Source organism: Falco rusticolus, chromosome 12 (genome assembly GCF_015220075.1).
Source record: "Falco rusticolus isolate bFalRus1 chromosome 12, bFalRus1.pri, whole genome shotgun sequence".
Classification (NCBI taxonomy): Eukaryota; Metazoa; Chordata; class Aves; order Falconiformes; family Falconidae; genus Falco; species Falco rusticolus.
The window spans coordinates 20,802,150-20,825,181 of NC_051198.1; the positions used below are offsets into that span (position 1 = coordinate 20,802,150).

Genomic DNA, 23,032 nt, shown 5'->3' on the forward strand with positions numbered 1-23,032 from the left:
AACCATACACTTTCCAAAAGCTAGAGAAAGCCACTGTAGATATATAGCACTATTGTAGTCTTTCCTTGTAAAGCAATTAAGTTACACCATGAAGAAATGTTAGCTCTGGAAAACTAGATTTATACAGAGAAAAGGGTGTCAATCTGGGGGTTGAATTTACTGCAGTCTCCTAAAGGGAAGATCTTTGAAACCAAACCCAAACTTTATTTAGGCATTTCTGTCTTGTTAAAGTACTTTACAAGGTGTTACTGTATACAGCTGAGGTTCACACACAAATGTCATTTGCAGCAACACTTCAAGAAAAACCAAGAAATTGTTTAAAAGGCATTTTATGATAAACTATGTATCATAAATGCAGATTATGATAATAATACACTGCAATTACTGCATGCTTTTCAGAAACTCTCAAGTGTCAGTAAAACACCAAACAAGGTGTGGTAGTGCAGGGAAGATACCACAAAGCAAGCTCAAGAGTAACATTTTCAGTGCATTAACTGCTCTTATAACTGCCTGTTTACTCAGCATTGTGTGTAGCCATTTTAGATTTGCCCTGGAGCAAAAATGTGAGGTGGGAGCATGTGATGGGGCAGGTAGAGAAGAGCTGACAGGCTGTGTGCTGTCACCCTCAGCCAAGTGCACTCACCCTGTGACTCGTGGTGACCACAGCTACCTTCTGTTATCCATCTGGAGCTGCAAGCCTGAGTCGCAGGGCAGATCCACCAACACGGTGGTAACCTGGGAAACTAACTCTGGGCATCTCCATCCCAGCTAGTCACGTATTATCTGGTTCCTGTAGCTTTGCTGCATGGCTGAATTGTTTGGAGATTTCTGCTTTCAGGCTCGAGTGATGAGGGAGCCCAGTGCTGGAGTCTGACACAGTGTCAGGGTTATAGGCACCACTAGACAAGTGGCTGCTTTACCAGCAGAGAATAGCAGAGAAATGAGAAGTGTAATCACAGATGAGTTCTAATTAGAAAATCAAGGTATAAACTATTCTCCTGCTAGCCTGTGTGCCAGCAGGTCTGTTTTTCTTTTGATCTGAAGCAGATTTGCAGATCCCAGGAACAAAGCAGAGTCATTGTTCTTTCAGATCCCACTATTGTTCATCCACTTTGCTCAGCCTCATCATATCCCCCATCAACAATGTCCATTTTTCAAATTGGACCACAATTGCTTACGTGCTCTAATAGGCTTCTACCTGTCTTTTCATAATTTATTTGCCCTCTCTCAAGTTCCCACCACTGTAACCGTTAAATATAATTCCATACTCTGTTGTCCCTCTGATGTTTTAATCTTAAAATCATTTTTCTTTACACCTGACACTTCTTTGAAAAAACTCATAGCTCAACTGCATACGTTTCATTTAAGGCTGTAGTTTCTGGTCCATGGAGTAATGCTGCTAGCTCATCAGTTATTTATAAATTTCTTTTTTATGCCAGTGCAATGCTTTTCACAGCTGGTGGTGTTGATTTCTTTGTAGCTCTCTCTGTATAGCATATCTCCTTTTATCTGATAAATATTTACCCTCTCAATAGAAGCTCCAGCAAAATCACCTTTCTACATACCATTTTTTTTCTTACAGTTGAATTGGTGCTTCATTTCAGCAGTTTGCCCATTGATTCTCTCCCAGGATGAGGCCACTTTGTAACATCTAACATCTAATGCAAGTCTAGACCAAATACACCAAATTTCTAATGCATCTGAAGAGCATTATCAGTAACTTGAACATCCATAATGTAATGCCAAACACATGACCAAAAAACTCAGCCCTTGACCAGATAAATGTCATGCCTTACAATAGAGTAGTCACCATGAACATATGGTGACTTTTGAAGACATTTGGAAGATTAAAATTTCACTCTGAATGATAAAGAATGCTTCCTTCCATAACGAAAACCTTGTTTTGTCAACAAGTCACTCATGTGAAAAAACAAAATCACTCATATAGGTAAAAAACACCATAACGTTTTTTTCCTTTGGTAGACAGTAAATGTTGCAATGAGAAAGGAGCTGGGATATGTGGACATGACATCATTAATCTGAAATGATCAGTCATCAATAGAAACAAAGCATCCAAGAAAGAAAATAACAATTCCCTCATTTTGATGTTTCACTGTTTTGTTCTGCCACCACCATCCTCTCTTAAGGAGCAGAGCTTTCGTCCTCAGAACTTTACATAGAACTACATTGTTTGCTGTAAACGTGACTTTTTGGAGCAGCTTCAGGTAGAAGTTAATGTACAGACACCTAAAATTTGTTCCTTACCAACCCAGATCATGAGATCATCTGATCATAATGGATTCCTAGTTCTTGAAATCATCTGATAATATTGGATTCCTAGTTCTTTTTATATTTTTCACATTATTCTAGCCCACAATGTTTTTTTTTTAAAAAAGATTGACAACATGACATTTATCTGATGTAGTGTGGTCTTTTTAAGGTCTGCAATATGAACACATTCATTCATCTCAATGAGATCTCTCGTTGCGAGGTGTCTTTCAGCATCTCCCCAATAAAAGCATCACCGGTCAAATGTTACCAGGAGAAAAGTGCAGCAGGCCAGGCAAAGGCAAGCCTTCAGAGCATGGGGGAACATAGCTGCCTGTCTTCCAAGAAATTCCCTGCCTGCAAAGGGAAAGGATCACTGATGCTTCCCAAGAGGGAAGCCTTCCTCCCGCTGCAGTTCCAAGAAAGTGTGAGGGAAGGAATGAGAAGAGAGGCAGGAGAAGCACACAGGATCGTTATACTATAACATGCTTCAGGCTCCAAATAGCTATAATCTGTCCCTTGATTCCAGCCTCTCAATTCATATCTGTAACTTCCATCAGCAAAAATCTCAAAATATTTGTGCAGTAAGCTATTTTGCACATTTGGCTATTAAAATCAGTGACAGAAAACATTCAAGTTGCACCAGATGCTTCCTCAACATGTAGTGGGCTGTACATTGATTTATAGAATTTTTTCATTAACACTGTGTTTCCACATTGCTGGATACATTTTCTGGCTGGTGTAAATGAAATGGACTTCAAAAGTTATGTTGTTACATGCACTGTGCAGAATATATATTTCTATCTTCTCTGTTTCACTACAACAAAACTAAAACCAAACTAGTTAAATACTTTAATAAATGCAACATAGATTTAATTTTAAGTCATTCAGTATTTCTACAGCAAAAGGTCTCGTAAATGTAAGATACTTCAGGCCGTCTACTCAATTGTTAGCAACTTGTCTATGGGAAAGGATTATTGCATACATGATACAACTAGCTTACAGCCAAATGCCAACTGAAAAGGGTTATCTTGATTTGTTTGGTAGGGTTGGGTTTTCTTTTTGTAATGGTGGCTTTAATTTTATTAATAAAACAGAGATTTCCTGGCAATTCATACTCCTATAATTTATAAGACCTGTAGTCTGGCAGTCTTAAGTGGTTATCTAGGGGTTTAAGTAAAAGGAAGATGACCTCTGTGCCACTGAAACAACACAAGTTTGTGGTCTGTGCTACAACTTTTTTGATTGGAAACTCTCCCAAAGCTAGAAGAACATGAATTACATTGTATTTTGCTGACTAGAGTTAATAGCCAAGATATGGTCAAAATAATTAGCTAGATTTAAAATAATTTAGGGCAACAAATTGCAAGTTGCTTGATGCTAAGTTAAACATTAGTCTGTGATGTCACACAAGCCAAACAAGCCACAATTGTGAAATATTTCACTGTTCTGAATATTTTTTTTCTTACCACGACACACTGGCTTCTTTGGAAACTGCAGCACTGAGCGTGATGTTATGTTTCTCAGACTGAGGAAGCGTTCTGACTGACTGATGATGATTTTAATGTGGGGCTTTAATCTAGTTAAACCACAGGGCTCAGTCAGAGCAGATGTTCAGAGTGTTTCTGAGCTGACAGCCCTATATCCTTTCAGCAAAAGCACATACACTTTTATTCCTCTCCCAGAATCTCCACATACAGTATTTCAGGACACACCAGCCCAGGTTGCAGCTAGGACATAGCTGTACTCCTAGCAGCAATTAGATACAGTTTTTCTCATCTGGGCTTTCAAAATCCCAATGCAGGCATTCTGTTATAAACAAACATCTGGTCGTGTCTCAGTAACAAAGAAAGATAAAGTGTTTTTGACAGAACCTTGCCCTCCGGTCAAACTTTGCTTTTCACTAGTGTCTTTCATTTATTCCTTTTTGAAGACCATTTGCACAGGCCTCTAACAGGATGTCAATAAGCAGATTCACTGATATGGAGAAAAGTGATTCAATACTCTGAGTATAGTTTTTAGAGCAAAGAAGGAAAATTGGGAGCCTGTAACACACAAAAAGTATACAATCAAGTACAACAGATCAAAGCTGGTATGATGCAGTGACAAGGGGTTTCTAGTTGCTTTCACTGAGGTTGAAACGTGATTATTTTATCTCATGCCACACAAAGGAAAGCCACAAATATCAGCACAGTGCAGCTAAACTGCCATCCCTTCACACTCTTAGCCATACTCTCTTACCATGAGCACCAGAGGTCTCTTCCCTTGTTTCCATGGCAAAATAAGTTGGCATTTTGAAGTTCAGAAATAAATCCCATCTTTGCACATTAAACTTTACACAAGCACCTTTTTGTCAGCTGGACTGGAATCTCAGAGGTCTCCAGCAAAGCTGGGAGGGGACCCAGAGGAGAGCCACAGCCAGGGGTACTGACCTGCCCAGGAAAGTGTTCTTCCACATCTCAGTCCTCATCTCTGTTGCCTGAACCAAGAAACGCAAAGTAACCAAAAGCCTTTGATTTGCTAAAAAGTATTCACCAATACAACAATGCAGTAAGTGCTGAGATTTTACTGACGCTCCTTCTTTAATATGTAGGCTAGATAGAAACAACATAAGTAGGGTACCCTTGAAAAGACAGGTGACAGCAAGCATATACCAGTTTCTTTAACAGTATGAAACAGCAGATGCCAATAGCTGAATCCAATTGGATGTTAATTAAGGATGCTATCCTTAAATAGCCCCTGAAATACACCTTACAATCGCAGTTCCTTCAGACATTAAGAGGAACTGAGGGAATGTATCAGTTTGCACCTTCCAGAAGACACCACCAATAATTTCACAGAAGAAAGACCAAAATAGAACTTTCATTTTAAGTGAAGTTATTGAAGGTTGCAAAGGACTAGGAGGGGTTCTTGGGATACAGAACGTGTTGGGAGGCAGTACTGATATGGTGCTAGGGTCTCCTTAAGACATTCTGTATGTAGAGTGGGAGGAGGAGAAGCCCATTTGATGTTAATTTATTCTTTTCCTTTCAGAGCCTTCATTGCATACCAGCAACTATCCTCTTGGCTCTTGGAAGTGTTTGGAGAGGGGGAAGGAGAGAAAAAAAAAGAAAAGAGAGAGATATGAAGTTGAAGGCATAGAAATTCTGGAGCAATCTGTAGACAGAGCACAGCTGGAGAAACTGGAGATCACATTTTATTCAGTCTACAAACTTAAAACAAATACTTTTAAGCACATGCAAAATTCTCTGCTGAAACTGCCTCACTGGCTGTTTCCCTAACATCTATCTATAGATGCAGCCAGAAAAAGCAGTCTTTTTAATGTAAATCCATACTCTTCATATCCCCTGTGTACCACCACATTTTTTTTCCTCTTTAAGAAACAAAGCAAACACTCTGTAGCAGCAGATACGCTAATTGTAGTAATCAAACCAATCTGCGATGTGTAATTCTTGGAAGGTAAATATATTCCTCTTATAACAACAAATGGATTATTTTCTTTGCATACCTTTCTCCCAAGAGAAGGGATAACAAAATTCTTCCATTGGCGTGATGCTGAGATTTCTCTCCTGGGCTCTGTAAACAATACGTTATAAGAGGTTATCCACATGTACTGTAAATACAACCTGTTTTTACAACTAAGCTACTACAAGAACATAAATGATAAACCAGTTTCTTCCATGTATTCCCCACATTTCTCTTTAGAAAAAATCAGATTTCACTAACAATGAAAACTGGTATTTTAACCAGAGGTGATTTAGCCTTTGGGGCTCAGTGAACAACATGCAATTATCTGTAATATTACACTGCTCTGTGGGTTGACAGCTCATATTTGAGCTCCAAGTGACTGAAAATAAAACAGCCTCCAAAAGCTCCCCTGCCATAAACAGGAAGAAAAACCCCACCCACCTACACAGACTGAGGTCCAGCATTTCCCAATAGAGTAATGTGCAGTCAGGATTTGGAGGTTTAGCTAGTCCTGCACAGCTGTCCACTCACACAGCTAATTAACATTAAAGCTCACACAGTAGCAAAGCAATTTAATTCCACGTCTTGAAGTTGTTATTCTCACTGAGCCAGACCCAGAGACCATGGATGTGAACTCCGCTACAGCGACGGTTGCTTTCTGCCCTGTTGTGCCATTTGTCTTTTGCATATAGTACAGCACTGCATATACAGCATACCAGGCTCCAAATCAAACCATACCAGCTGACCAGGCTCCAAAAAAAGCTAACACGCAGGGAAGAAAAGCAGTTTTGCTACAGCAGCATGGAGCCCTGCATTTGTTACGTATACCCTCCTGCTCTGCCGAAGACCTAGCTGCACACTGTGGTATAGGAGGTCTGGCTGTGGTACATCAGGTAGTGCGTTTAAAGCCAGTTCTGATATATCCGGATTACTGGAGTGTGCAACATGCTATATCACCTTACAGCCCTCTGACATTACGCTGATGGGCACCAGCTGAGAGCCTCAAGTCTTGTTTCCAAAGAAGGCAAAAGGAATCCTGCACTTGACTTCTTCAACTCGTTTATTTTTTTGGTTTTCAAGCCATAGCTAGAGGTAGATGTGCTCCCTGAGAGATGGGAAGCTTTTCTCTGTAACCCTTTTTATATCTTTAGGTATCGAGGCAGGAACACAACCTCCTATCACCATATACAGTACAGCTAACGGTGAGTGTTATTTCCTGTCTGGAAACACAGAGGCTACCACATTAGTTAGCTGAAGTTGTAAAGCTCAGAAATTGCAGCCAGACACCAATATGCCCTACAGAGGGTCTCAGGTGTGCAGTAACCCACCTTCATCATTACTGACACACATAAATGCATTAATTCATGGAGTTGATCCACTCCTGAAGTATCAACACTGCAATACAACTATTCTCATAAACTGTTGCAAACTAAATTAAAACTCAGCTATTTCAGCATGCCATCCCAAAGAAGGAATGTATTTTTGAAAAGAAAACCTCCTTTTTCCAAAAGTCTTTTACCCACATAAACAGACTGTGGCCTTGAAATTCTCCCTTTAGCTTCCTTGCTCTATTCAGCTTTCCAGCAACTGATCAAATAGCAAGTATCTATAAACTTCAGAGCATCCCTGCAATTCTTTCCCCATATTTTCTTGGATTTTCATCACCTTTCCTAATAGGCACCAGAAAGTGACCTGCTTTTCAATTAAATAGCTCATCAAATTACAGTATGCCCAGCAGGGACTCTCAGACCTACAGCTACCTCAGCTGTTGGTGTTCACCACAGGTATCTTGTCCAAACAGGTTTCTTCTACCCTGAACAGAAAGCCCTATCGAAAGCCCTACAGGACAAAAACCGTCTCATACTTCCTAGCCTTGTTGCAGTGCCACCGTAGACAGAAGATGCCCAAAGGAGTAAATGCCATGAGGTGAATGGAGTGAACAGTCACCGTATGCCGTTCTTCCAAGGGCCTCTTTTCCTTGCAGGGAAGGCCGCCTGAACCATTCCAGCCGTATCAGACTTGCCATCTGCTTGAATAAACTAGCCTTGAAAATAATTTGTCAATCCACCTACATCAGCAACATTTATTTCATTAATTGGAAGAATTAGCTCTTTGTAGCAAGTCGAAGACTGTGGAGCCAAAATATACTGTACTTTCTCCCAAGTGACCCAGAGACCCTTGGACGAACTCTTGGGGTGCCATTAAAATGAATAGTTATATAGAAAAAATAGCATTTTAATGTTTATTTAACGTAGCTACCTTTCCAAAAAAAGGAACTTTCAACATTTTTAAACATCTGGTTGCCTTATTTTTCAGTTTGTTTCTCCAGTGGTATGAGCAGAACGTCTTCAGTTTAGAAAAGACAAGTCTGTATTCTTAGCCACGCGGATGCTCTCAGGTTACAAGCAGTGTGAAGGAGGAGGAGATATATAAATATCTTATAAAATTATTTTAGGACTGACATAACTAAATTTTAGAGGGCCAAATTCTGCTATCCATTATGCTACTGAGATCAATGAAGCTAGCCTGGAGCTACAGTTATATATACAATACTAGTCATTCCAGATGATGCTTCATTTTAAGCATAAAAATATTGCACAAGGTAAGGCAAGATGAATTACAACAGCTTAATAAAAGAATTAATTTGCTCTTTTAAATAGCTAAGAGTTTTACTATTGTAATCTAGAAAATACATTACCACAAACCTCCCAAGCATACACTCACACATATATACATACTTCTTTACACCAATACATATATATTTCTGAATAAAATTATAACAACAGAAATACTGATATATATTATGTGTTATACATGTAAGTTATATACTGTGTACTTGAGAGTCTTCAAGATCTATTGTATTGATAAACCCTCAGAGCATCCCCGGAATTTTTTCCTCCTATCTCCTTGGTTTATGATCAATCCCCTTTCCTAACAGGCACCAGAAAATAGCCTGCTTTTCTAATCAATAGCTTATCAGTGCTATCTAGGAGAATAATCACCTCTCCAGTCCTACACAATATTCTCCTACTTGCTCATACAATACTGTAGTCATGCTCCTAAAAGTAGCCTAAAACCTCCTGTTAACTTACATGACTACCACAAACTCTAAAACTTTCAGGATCACTGATTTCTAGCATGCAGAAATCCTACATGCAGGGCCTTCTTCCTTTTCAAGACAGACATTTGTGCTTGCATTCCTCTATGATAAAATGCCTGTTTTTCCAAACATACCCTATGAAACAGTCCCCCATGGTTAGCAAAAACGTCCTACCAGAGCAAAGTGTTATTACCTCAAGATATTTTTTCTAACAATAATTTCATACTTATTTCCAAATAACTGGAAGAAAAGAGTAAATTGAATAGCATCAGGCTAGCAGTCAGACTGACTGACTTCCTGAGTAAAAAAACCCTTTTTCACCCTTGTGATGATGATAAACTTTTTTAGGGTTTTTTTACAAAATATTTTTAATCCTTGTAACATGGAGTGAGTGGTTTTATCTCCTACTAATTATCTTAATCTAATCTGTTAAATGAGCAGCTTGTCATCACATTTAACTTTACCAAAAATTATTTAAATCTAATCTAGTTATTTGGCAAGAGCAGTTTTAAATAAAACTGTCTTCATTGGCAACAATTACTTTACAACCTTTAGCTAATTACATGTTCTAAGAAGATTTTAATGATGTTTATTCCAAATCACTGTCAGATTAGCCTACCTACAGTTATACAGATTATTGTATTTATTCTCCTCAACCATAACCTCCCATAGGCTTTTAATTTTTATTCCTTGGAATTTTTGATGGTTTTAAGCTAATATTTACGCTGAATTCCCATAAAATAATTAAAATGAAATAGCAGCTCCATCTCACTCAGAACCCCATGACCTAGATTTGTTCGTTGTTTTCTGTAAATTTGCACAAAATTTCTCCAGGAGTCCATTCTTGCCAGACATTTCATAGTCACCAACACAAGATGTGTAGAACCACCTGCTTTGTGGTTCTGCTCTAATAGCTCAGCTATCATTTTTAGAAAAATATTAAAACTCACATGTTAAATTCTCTTCAAGGCCTTAAACATCTCACATTACTATTGAGACTTAAAATCAGGTAAATAATTTTTGTTCTCTGTTGTGAAAATGAATGATCTAAACTTTGGTGTAGTTACTTAGAGTACTACAATATGTAAGTGACACCCTTCCTCACGGCAACTCAGTGTGCAATGCAATAAATGATTTCATGGCTGGTTAAATTGTAAGGCAAGGCTGGGGTGTTTAGTAATCACAAAAAGCCATTTATCGCACATACAGTCCATTGCCACTGACACTATACTTTCATAGGAGAAAGCATTAAAAACTTCTTTTAAGAAGGAAAATGAAAAAAACCCAATACAATTCAGGTTTGAAAGTATTTTGCACCAGCCTTCCTAGCTTTCCTACATTCAGGTTTTCAAAATACAGCATTTCTTTCTGAAACATTAGAAATTGAATCCACTCCCCTATGCATGGAACAAAATTGAAATTCTTGCAGGTGTGCAGTGTGAGTCTATGCCACACTATCTCTGTTCACGTATTAAGTAGCATTTTTAAAATGTATGCTCTTTCTAGTAAGGCAAACAATGTTCTCAAGGAAAAAGCCTTGCTGAGACACCACCAGCTGGAGCCAGGAGGGAAACTCTTCACATCTCTGGGTTGAGCAGGTTGGGACAGAGACGATTTTCTGTGTCAAAGGTTTTTGGCAGCTGAAGCAACCATCTGCAGGTTGGCACAGCCAAAGTAGGAGTAGGATAATCACTTCCTCTGTGCAAAGAAAAATGGCATTTTACTGTTAATTGGACCATAGAGCGATACAGCCCTGAGATGTGCTAACTACCTGAAGGATAAGGGGGTTGTGAAGATTATTTAGGAGATCATGCTCTTCTGACACCATTGCCGACGACAAGCTGTGACCCTGTGTCATTAAGTGGCAAGAGAAAAGTGAATTGATGTTTTACTAACAGAACAAGACAACCCAAAGGAGGATTGTGGGATATATAACCATTCATAACTTTAAATTAATATATAAAGTGTGTAAAGTAAGCTATAAAAGGACATGTTTAAAAAATTATTCTTTGAAAATTTTCCTCTATGTGACTAACATCTGTAGGTCATTTTGTTCGCCAGCCCAAGGAGGTTTCAAAATATGAAAGAGGTAATGAACTGTGAGCAAGGCTTTGCCTTGCAAGAGTGTTTCTTTGATTTTTTTTTTTGGTCAGAATTGTAGCAGCCTCTGACCAGTCACAACAACATCATCAACTGGGCCTTTTTTGTTCTCAGCCTAATTTTGCAACCGGCAGATCTGTGTCCTCCAGCCCACCCTCATCCACAAGCAGCAGAGTAAATGCTGCCACGAGGAGGATCCACTTAAAGCAGATACCTATTTAAGGCCTGTTATAATCTCTCATCTGGAGTAACAAAACCCAGGTGCTCTACATAGCAGCTGCTTGTCACCCTTCCTGATAGCTTGGCAGGCCTGCAAGCGAAGAGAGATCTGAAACCTTGTGCAGACATAGTACATTTCATTCCCAAGAAAATGAAACCATGCTTGGAGTTTCCCTAAGTGATGGTTGTAAGAGGAGACATGGCACTGTCAGCACCTGTGTGGGAGCACCATTTGATGGAAACTGGGAACTTTTGTGTAATGCAGACTCAATCCCCAAAGGCCACGTGTGATCAGCCTCCTAAGAACAAAACATTTTCTTCCTCACATCACTGCTTTTTATGGGTGCTCTATCACCTCTAGGCTAAACTAAAAGACCGAGATGATAGTGCTCAGCTATGCCAACTACCATTCACACAGATGACTTGATAAAGTGGATGAACGATCTGCAAAAAAACCCTGGTCTTTTATAGAAATATTTATCCACTAAAGACCTAAGATGTTCTCAGTTTTCTTCTAACATTTTAACCCACCACAGTGTCTGGGCTACTCCTTTGTGTATACAGGGAACCTCCAGGCATCAGAAGCTCAAGGCAAGTTATCAAGGTCCTTCCAGTCCCCCTCCTACCTTTGCCGGCACTGCACATTTCAGGAGCTGTCGACACAGCTCCTTGTGTGGTCTTGAAACTGATGCTGTTCAACAGCAGCCAAAAGAGAGGGGAAAATCTGCTTTTTTATTTATATAAATCTGGCTAAGAGTTTTTATTTATTTAGAATGGAGTTTAAACTGTGCTTGACTCTAAATAAATAAAACACGTTATTTTCCCTCCCTACTGGTTGCCACCAAGCCGTGTGAATTTCAAAGACCACACAGACAGCAGCGGCTGTGTGGTAAGATGGGGACTGATGCAAAGGGAGGCAGCCCACCAGAGGCTGAGATCTGCAAGGCTTGCAGGTGAAGGAAGCATTATGAAAGGCTCACTTTAAGAGTATGGATAAGTGTAACTCTGAAAAAGACATCAGTTCCTTGGTTGTTGTGCTAATGCTGATCCTTCTTCCCTGTCTACCAGTGCATTTCTCCCCCACAGGATTAAGCCTTGCTGAAGTCACTCCTGTCCATCACAGTGATAACCCTCTGTTAACAGCAGTTCCATGAGAGTGCAGTGGTGGGGGGACAGGCAGGAAGAACGGCAGGACAACACATTTCAGGCTTCAGTTAAGTGGAGAGGAAAGGAAGAAACTATCTTTAAGATTTATGCCAGGCTGGACAGTAGCTTTAGTCAGACCCTTGAAAAAAATAAACTATATGGGAAAAACCCCAGAGAGGTGAACATGCTGGGACAAGGGACTGGACTCCTCTTCCTCTTCAGTTAGTCACAGCCAACAATTCTGTAACATATATGTCTTCTTTTGAGCCTTTAAATCACAAATTTGATGGACCAAATACAACTTATATTTGGAGTAGCCCCTGGGATGAATTTAGGTCTAGCTTTATCAGAAGCAGTGTCAGATGAAAAATACATTAGAATTGTACAAAAACCTCCTTCATACCCTGCTTCACAGGTGAGTCATCTTACTCAGTGGTCAGCAAAGACACTGACTCCTAGTGTCCCATACCTGTGCATCCCTTATTTCTTCACAGGATCAGTAAATAGTAACTTTGACAAGCTGGCAAGTTCAGACAAGTTCAGTTCAGATCTTCTGAAATCATCAGGTTCCTGAGATATCTGCCAAAGCTCCTAGTGTTTGGAGGAAGGGAGAGAAGCAAAAGGGAAGACTGCTAACTCCTCCTCCTTTTGGCATCCAGTTACAAACAAATCTATTTGCTGCTCCCACACTACCTGCTTACAATGAATGCCATACGAAGCCATGCATTTGTGGAAAGCTCCCATTTTAGACCATCAGACAAATAAAGAATGGATCCCCCCAACACTGCTTGTCCCTGAACGGCTGCACCATTGATTTGCACTCTTATTTCTCCTCTTCTTCCAGCACTCCTCCTTTTGAGAGCCAATACAGAAGAAATCACAAAATCCATCTCTTTTGCAGGCATCTTATTGTCATTGACCAAGGGCTCCGACCATGCCAAATTTTGCTCCTCACCTTTTCTTTGTGGTTTACCAGTTGTTAACTGAAGGAAGAACTGACTGCAGACAAAGTAATTTTTTCTGGTGAACTGTGGTCAGCATTTGACCTAAAGGGCTTAATTCTGATCTCACTGATCCAACTGAGGGACCAGCATTTGCCTTCAAAATTATAGTTATATTCACCAATACTGGTCTGAAAAGCCTACTCTTGGAACATGAAGGTACAATAGACTGTTTCTCAGGGACTGTCTATAAAGTCTGCTTGAAAAGGGTTGAATTTTCTAGTCTGTGCTAAAATGCAGTGGACAATAGTTCTATGAGGCAGACCATAGTCTGTCCATACTCATGATTAAAGTAGGCTACTTTACAAGTTTCAATACAACCCTCAGTAGCAGCATCTGCTGATCTGGTGTGAATGTGAACTTGCACATATCTCAATCCTGGGATGAGCATGAAATGCCAGTAGAAGGACTAGGGCACAATTAGCAGCAGCTACTAAAATTTTCTTTTCTTTTTATTTGGGAAAGAAGAGGGATCAGTGAACTCTTATATGTGAAAGAGAGAAAAAAGCTTAATACAAAGACTGACAAGGCAGAAACAGGTCAAAGGAGAGCAGGAAACTTACTGGGAGGTCAAGCCAACTGAAAAGCCTATGTTTTTCTCCAAATAAGGCAGACATTCAGAGTCCATAGCTTGTGAGGCACTTAGCCAAAGTCGAAGCAAGACCTACAAAACCTTACCATGAGACAGACAGCAAGATAGAAAAACATCCATGTGTCAGCAGAGCAGCACAGTTGGCTCAGAATTTACTGTTGCAGGAAATGTCAGCAGACAGCCCTTATTCAGTGATGACTGTTGAATATGAAGAGACATAAGAACAGGGCAGCTAAAGAAGCAGAGAGTAGAGTGGCAGCAAACCCTCCCCAGCTGGGAAGGGTAGTGGACAAAGCACGTATCTCCCTGTGCTCCCATGCATACTAAAAACCAGAAGCAATTCTGAGAGGGGAAGAGACCAGTAACCCTATCTGGATTCACAATCTCTTTCCAAATTCAGCTAGTTCAGATAATGATGCAGCAGAAGCAGATTTCTGCAAAGAGCAGCTTGGCTTTTCTGGATCTGTTTTCTACTGACAGGCACGGAGAATATGTTGCCGCATGCTGGCTGCAGGGGGACTATCAGAATCCCACATGGATTCAGGATCCCTGCCCTTCAGTTAACACACCTGGCACATTTCCACCAAATCTGTTCAATGTGAAAGCCACCTATTCTTCTACCTCCTTATTTTCCTCTTTTGCCCTTCTGACATTCTAGGTGTAACATACACCGTAAAGGTATTCCTACACACAGTAGTACTCCCTTGCCCGCATCTCTCGCATTTTGCATCTTAGGTGAAATTAGCATAAATGCAGCCAAATGCAAGGGAAAACCACAAGCAATGGGTGCTGAGGATGAATGTAACCCAGAGTGACCTGTTAATCCTAGTCTGCAAGACCTTTGCCTGCCATAGCACCAGTCTTTGCAAAGACTATGAATTTTTAACTGCCAAGGACAAGGATGCCAAACTGGATACATGAGTCATGAACTCATCTCTTCTCTTCTGTGTCTTCTTACTAGATACTACAGTAAGACTTTTCCAAACTACTCAGACATTTTTCCAAAGACATTTTCAATACTATATTCTAACAACTGGGTTGAGGGTGTGTTTTGACTTTCCTCTTTTTTTAAAAAAAAAAATATCTTTATTCTGATTTCTGGGTGGCAAAAGAGAGAAGACTTAAATTTAAAATGCTTTAGAGATCCTATGAGAAACCTCTTTATATTTGTGTGTGGTCCAGCAGATTTGTCAGTTGCCTGACATTTTAATTTCCTGTTCCTCTCTTATGGTGAGATTCTGATTTCCTCTCTCTCTTTCTCCTTTCTCCATTACAGAAACCTAACAAGCATCTCTATTTCTACCATCTGTTTCCTATTCAATTTTATAAATATTGAAATAAACAATTAATTTGGCAAACGGGCATGATGTAGCATAGCTCATCTTCTGTCAACATATAACTCCTAAAATCCCTTTCTATTCTTTCAGCCCCTTATAGATATTAGCTCCTTTGCACCAGACTATTCATGATCTAACTCGTCAATGAAACTAGTCCATAAACCAAACTAAATGGTTTAATGCTTTTACATTAGAAACAGCCTTTCAAAGTATTCTGTGTCCTCACAAAATGCTGTGTCAAGACAGTCCAGTTGCAAACCACTCTATCAACTGTCTTTCTGTGTTTACACAATATAAAATGTGAAAGAACTGTCTATTCACAGTCTGATAAAACAGCCATGCTGAGTAATATATACCCTGTCCTCGGTGACTAAATACATACAGTCCTCTGCTGGCAAGGATTTGTTACTGGGAGTGAAAAGATCGGGTTTACCTTTAGAGCAATCCCAAGCTGTTCAAATGGATATCACCCAATGCCTGTCTATTCCTGTTTCATACACCAGTGCAGCTCTCTGTGCTGGAATCCCAACCCATGAGATTCCTCCTGAATTTCCAATTGCCATTTCCACAGGGTAGAAACTATCCTTTCCTTCTGTGGTTCACTATGGCTTGTATCAGGGTGATGCTAAACTGTGACAGAGCTGCTCGGTGCCCATACGTCACACACAAAACCCTAACATACTATCTAGGAGTATTACTATGCTGCAAGAGCATACACGTCCTGAATACTAAGAACCAATTTAATAGATTTTGATTGTTCTTTACCACTGCTGAAATGCTAAATCATGCCTTTCAATGTATCAGATAAGCTTTGCTGTGGAAAACCATGCTAACCTACCACCTGTGCTAGCCAGGGATGTTAGATGATGTTAAAAATCTCCTGTGTTGCAAACTGCCGAAATCCCTTCTGTATTGTTCACTTACTCCTCACACGTGGATAAATACTAATGACTATCAAAACTAAGTCTGTCTTAGTTTTCAGCCCTCAGCCAGGAATGAATGTAATTTTGTTCTTTTCTGTTTCTCTGCCCTTCGCTATAAAACTCCTTGGGAATACGCCATCCTTTTAGTATCAACCCTGTAAGGCCACAGGGGCGAGCCAGCCAGGGGCCCGGCACTGAGATGGCACAGCCAGACTTTGCCTGTCACCCAGAGGACCAAGACCTCCATAGCCAAACTTGAGGAGAAACCATACCAGCCCCAGGAAAGCCCAGCAGGTATGTGGACCCCCTCGGGATGGTGACAGGGAGCCAGCTGCACTGAAAGGAGACGAAGAGGCAGCTCAGGACTCGGTTGCCTTTTTGCCAGCCAGTCCAGCCCGACTGGGACCAGACCTCACTCTCATGGACCAGAGTTGTGCTGGCCCATCCTGGAGCACGATCCAGCAGCGTGCCCCTTCTTCCCTTCTGCAAAATGCCACACAGATGTGCCAGACTGGGCCAGGTGCTCACCCTTAACTTGCTGGCCACCACAGCACTCACCAAACCTTGACCAGACCATCTTTCCTTTCCTCAGACTTGTGGTTGTGACTCTGAATTCATCTTCTGGATGTTTTCCCAGATGAACATGCCTGTAAATTTCTTTGGGGCTTCAAAAAGTCTTTTTAACCCATTTTTCCATATCACCACACGCTGCCCTGGAGATGTCTCTGAGGCAGATATATGGTGACATTACACATTCCTAGTCCTCACCAAGAACGGGATTGCAAAAGAACATTCCAATTATTGTAGGTTATGGAAAAGTAATCAAATCTTTCACGCGCCACTAAAATGTCATCATATTATGCATTTCACAAAGAATTCTCTCATTATGTTAGATAGGCCTGGAGAGACTCCAGTCTCTGTGGGTTGCACGCATTCCCCCATTCTGTTCAGAAATTAAAAGCCTTAGTCTGTTTTTCAAGAAAGCCAAGTCACTTGGTGCCTGGCTACTGACCCAAAACTTGATGGCAATACACCTGATTTCTCTTACAAACTGACTTGGCCTTTTCTGAATTCGTTCCTCACACAGCTGTGTGCACAGCATTCTCCCCATATGCTTCGATAAAAATAACAATTGCACATGAAGAAAAGAGAGAGCCCAGAACGATAACAACATCAGCAACCGCTTGAGAAAAATTAATGCATGCTGCTGAACAGTACAGCCATTCACTGACACTGAATAAACAAGACAGCAAGTCTATAAGGCCATTAGTATCCCAATTTTTAATTTAACTAGACCCTTTTTTAATTTTGGCACAATGCTGCAAAAATACAACAGCGTTATACAAATGTTGCAGCATCAGCAAGAAAGCTTAGAGTTTGAGCAAAAGAGAATGTTAGCAACTCAGACTTTATGCATGCAAGCAAATAATTCTCACTTGCAAGAGGAAGGCAAAGTCTTTACATCTTGCTTTTTTCCATATCACCATAATGCCTAGAAGCCAAAGGCACCAGAGACTGGGCACTGTACAAACTCATAAAAGGACAGTCCTAAAACTATATTCTACAGCTCTAAGACTTCAACAACTGCATGAGAAATCCAGTGGCATGGTAGAGATAAAGGATGAGTAAGAAATGTCTGTATTGAGAAATACATTGGTTTTCAGTCTATGTTGCTTTAATCTGAACCCCTACACCACTGGATTTTATGTAATAAAACACGTCTCCTGATAACTTGCTGCAAAGTTTCTCCTTTTCCACAAGATCTTCATAAAATATTTTTCTGCAAAATCAGAGAAGTAGAAGAGAAAATCTACTTAAGGAACAAGTATAACACATGTCCCAGATTATCTGAAGGATCAGGGTAAGAAATGACACTGAATGCATCTTAGTAAAAAATGTCATATATTCTGTGCAAATGTCAGAGATTTCTTTTGAAAAGAAATACATATTGGGACAATACACTATAGGGAGGCACTAAAGATCCCTGTTCAGGGTGGCTGTGTTAGTAGCAGCTTTTAGTGCAGGTGTTGGTGTTTTGTCCTAGTGACACTAGTGTCCTACCTGTGATGGTGATAGTATTAGATATATCCAGTCCTACAGACTCCACTCATATAAGCAAATCCCATTGCACTGGCTGGTCACACTCCTGTATATAACTCACAAAAGAAAAGGTATACAACTGAGAGCAGTTTTTGAGCCCCTCTAGAGTTGCCTTTAGTGAGGAGAAGAGGAGGGAAGAAACTGCGAATTATTCACGATTTTCAGTTTATCCCTAATCCCTTAATTCTGTCGTTCTGAGGGTAGAGACTTTTGTTTAATGGCAGTGCCAGAAATAACAAGCTAGAATTGCATGTTTATGAAATGGGGTCTTAGTTACTTATTAGGATCAACTGGGCTTGAATTAATGTTGGCTCACATTCAAGAGCACTGAGTAGACTGAATAAGCATCACAGTTTTAAAACTCATTAATGGTTGTTTGTTGTATATATTTAACATACTAGAAACATCCAAGCATGTTAGACCATAGTTTTCTTATAGACACACAGATGTAGAAAAATATGGGTAATATAGCACTATATTCTTTGGATCTGTAGTTCTACTTACACCAGTGGTTGACAGATGAAAGTAATCCTAAACTTAACAGGGCATCTTTCACTACCAGATTTAAGTTGGGTTGGGGTGGATAGACACATCACATTGCTATCATCTGTGCTTTTATCTCAGAAGGCAGTTGACTATTTTACGGGTGATAAGCCAAAACAGGGCAGAAGTAGAGTTTATGTAAAAGTGAGGGTGTAATATAAGTGGAAGAGAATCCAGGCCAGGTAAAAAGAGTAGTTGACACCATGGATAGCATGAGGCTTTGAAAAACTTAATGCTGAAAGCCACCAAATATGGGAAAATTAGTCCACATTTTGAACTGATAAAAATTTCACACAAGAACTTGCTCCAGATGGCACATAAATGACCTGAAGCACAGGGAGGACAACAATTCACACAGTTTTAATGCACATCCCACAGGACTTCTTGTAATACTAGCTTATTTTTTTTCTTTTTTACTGTATAAAGGCCCATAATGCTTAAGTTTGCATGAGATCACAGCTGCATTTCTGAAGATTTGACCATGCAAGGATATTCACATAGAGGATAATATGTCAGGAATCACTGAGCAAAGAAATAAAGGAAGTGTGATTACACTAGCTTTCTGTTTCAAATCAGGAGCAAGCTTTTGAAGAAAATGTCCTCATCATCTTACCATGCTTTGGTTTGCACTTCAAACAGCCTTAGGGCTCACAAGATGGATTATGAAACTAAATTGGAAGACCCACTCCAGCAGCACACCTACTGCACTCCAACAAGTTACAGGTATGCAACCTACAGGACCAGTTTAGGAACAGTTCAAGGTAGAGCATCTGAAATGCATTTCACGTGGACATCAGCTCCTTGGTACCAACTGTTCCATTCACACAAGGAGAAGGTAGAAGCAGAGGGAAAGGAAACAAAGCATGACCTGTCAAGCAGCTCCTCTACTCTAAGGCCAGTCCTGAAATCCTGACACTTGAACCAAGCACCTCCTGAGCTGATTTCATCCCTGTTGAAGGACAGTATGTTACCAAACCAGACCCAAACTAAAAAAATCACTTTCAAATTAAGGTCCCAAGGCAAAAACTTTCATCTGAAAATAAAAGCAAAACAAACTCACAGGTTTAACTGAAAGTGATGGCAGTAACAATAACACATGGCAATAATAATAAACATTACAGGATCTGATTTTTCATCAGAAGATTGGAAACTTTGACTAAAATGATTAACCTTGTCTGAGAACAAAGTTTTTCTAATTTTTTAAAAAAAAATTAGGAAAAAGAAATCCCTGTCTGTCATACACAATCACAAAGTAATGGTGAGTCAGACCAGACTTACCTCAAGCTGAGATTTGTGGTTCTCCCCACTGTTCCTCTGCCTGCTTCAGAACTATCACCTGAAGATAGCAGCTGCAGAACAAAGGTATTGAGAAGGGTGGAGAAAACAGGAGAATCACACATCAAATTATAAATATGAAAGCACATAGTATTTTTTAAACTAAAGTGTGTTTAGCAGAGGAAGGAAAAAAAATGTTACTGAATAATCTGAAAAAAGTAAATTGGGTTGTTTTATGCTGCCAAAGAAAATAAACCCAGCATCATTCAAGTTTCTCAGCATGGGCATGCAGAAGATTGCATGGAACACAAACACTAATACTAAAAAAAGGCAAACATCACCTTCCTGAAAATCATTTAGAGACCTAAGGCTTTTTGGAATCAGAGTGGATGACATCTCCATTCTGCAACATCTGAGTAAAGCAGCAGATTTCTTGTGGTTAAAGGGTTTCAGAAAAGATTCGTCAGACCTAGCATCATTTTGCAATCCCACATAATGTTGATTTCTTCATAAGCTCATCTTGATTCCCTCGTGGTTCTGGCAGCAATAAATCACAGCAGTTTAAAAGAAGGTCATGTACACATTTTCATATTTCATACACGATCCTGTTGCACAAAACAAATGATCCGGGGCACTTTGCTTGAGGGTTGTAAAGTCATCAGTTTGCTTTGGATTGACTTTAATATGTCTCTGTGGAATACTCTCATTCTTTTCTCCTTCAGAAGGACTCTGTACACTCATTTGTTCCCTAACTACTTTCAGGAAGGCCCTAAACTCATCCAAGATTTAACAGACCACAAAGCTTTCTCTTACAGGCAATTGGAGTACACAGGATCATGCAGTCCACCTCACTCCTGACTCCGAAGTGGGATCTCAAACCCTCATTTAGGCACCTTGGCTCCCTGAATAGTTTGTGAGGAGGCAAAAGCACCTGAAAGTAAGACAGAAAACCCACACACACCTAGAACCTGCACCTCACTGGGAACCTCCGATTTCCAGTACTGCCCCTCCAGAGCCACCATCCAGCTGCTTCACCATGCTACAGCCCAGCAAATCCAGCTCTCAGTCACCTCCTCAGGGCATACCCGCGCTCTTTCCCTCAGGTGCTCAAGAAGACTGCTCTGGTTCTTATTAATTTTATAAGCCCAGCATAACCCAGAGCACAAGGGAACATGGTACACAGGGACCCACATAATCAAAAAGTGACCAGGTTATGCTTAGCAGGGCTGGTGTTGGACTAGAGTTCATAATTTCAGCTGGATGAGACCTGGTTCCATGCTAAGACAGTCTGATGCTTTTGCACCCTTTGTGCCCTGGGGAATGTCTGGTTTCTTGGTTTCTGGTTTTCCCATCGACCATGGTACATGAGCACTTTGTTAGGGATTGCTGTGTGTGGTATTGTGTGCATGGTAATAATGTCTGGTATCATGAGGCTACTACACAAGATCACTTCAGGACAGACCCTAAAGCTGAGCATATCTGTCCCTGACATCTTTTCGTTCCTTTTTGAGTTTAGTTTTAACTTTGCATCTCTAGGTTTTGTAATTGCTAATCAGAGCATATTATGTTGAGTCTCTCATTCACTAATAATTTCACACAATCTCTTACAATTGTTACTGGGTCTGTTTGGAAATATGGTTGCATTTAGTGATCTTATTTATAAGTATCAACTTCTGCCTAATATAAAATGCAAACCAAATTGCTGTATATGAGGAGCTTATTCTGTATTATCATAGAAACACATCTGCTTATATTTTCATTACATTTTTAGACCTACATGAAAATCAAACCCAAGACAATGTAGAAAATGAGCACCAGTACCTAGAACAGGTCTTATTTTAAAACAGAGATATGGATTTCATACTTTACGCACCCTTTTTTATACCAGACCAAAACACTATACATGCTACTAACTTGAGCTACAACTTTTATTGTGGTTGAAATCTTGACCCTTCCTCCCAGAAACACTGTCATGGTCCCTGCTATAAACCCCAGAGCTAGTGACAGCTACAGATTAGCAAGAGATTAGAGGCCAAGGGGATTGCTCCAGACCCCATTTTCATGCTCCAGAGAAAAGTTATTGTATTATTTCTGCTACTGCTGCCTGCTGTCTCCTTGCTTCACACATGGTCGAGAACCCTCCCTGCTCCCAGTCTCTCACGCCTCCAGCCAGGCAACAACTTGTAATAAAAAGCTGATGCCAAAAATTGGAATCATAACTGTATATTGAAATGCTCCTCTGAAGTGCTTACATCCCCAACACCATATGGACCTAGCAAAGGATCTCAGAGAGGGAGAGAGGGGAGGAGAGAGACGAGAGCTTCTAGCTGAGAAGCACGCGGACTCATGCTAGCAGCAGCACAGCAAGCTGCTGGAACTGATTTACCACTAAAGCACTATTAACCAATAACTGACTTCTTCCAATTATTTGCTTCACAAACAATAATCAGGTTAAAATTAGTAATCTGAATATAAAACTTTTCTTAAAGGAAAGGGAGTGCTGTCCTGTGGGGGTAGAGGAAGAGGGAACACTCAGGAAAGGAAGACATGAAAAAGCGTCCTGGAGGTAGGAAATGTGTTTCGTATCAAGGCAGAGCTGCAGGACACCACACAGCACACTTTTAGCTCCCTCTCTCACCTCAGGGACTGCCAAATGCCACTGTGGTGACAGCAGGGATGAGCCAGGAGCCAGAGCAGAGCGTATGAGGCCCAGGGACGTGTGTGCATGAAGGAGAGAAAATGATAGTGAGAGATGGAGATTTAATGGCAGAGATTAAAGTCTCAAATATATAATCCAGTTTTGTATGATTTTCCTACTCTATTCTCAGTTTGCAATTACAGACCAAAACCAAAAACCTAGCCTTTTATTCACACACTTATTTTCTTAGATCTAACCATTGCACTGCAAATATCTACCAAACAGCCACGTCTGTTCTAAGAAATACAGCATCATTGAGAGT

General features: G+C 40.3%; 1 long non-coding RNA gene across 1 annotated transcript in view; it reads right to left on the reverse strand.

The window, feature by feature from the left end:
• Window positions 1–23,032, reverse strand: part of LOC119156381 — a 96,465-nt gene that overhangs the window by 60,792 nt on the left and 12,641 nt on the right. The window contains exons 2-4 of the long non-coding RNA XR_005107105.1: window positions 20,076–20,146; window positions 5,777–5,844; window positions 4,701–4,747 (exon numbers count right to left, since the gene is read on the reverse strand). This is a non-coding gene — a long non-coding RNA (uncharacterized LOC119156381). The remainder of the gene's footprint in view (window positions 1–4,700; window positions 4,748–5,776; window positions 5,845–20,075; window positions 20,147–23,032) is intronic.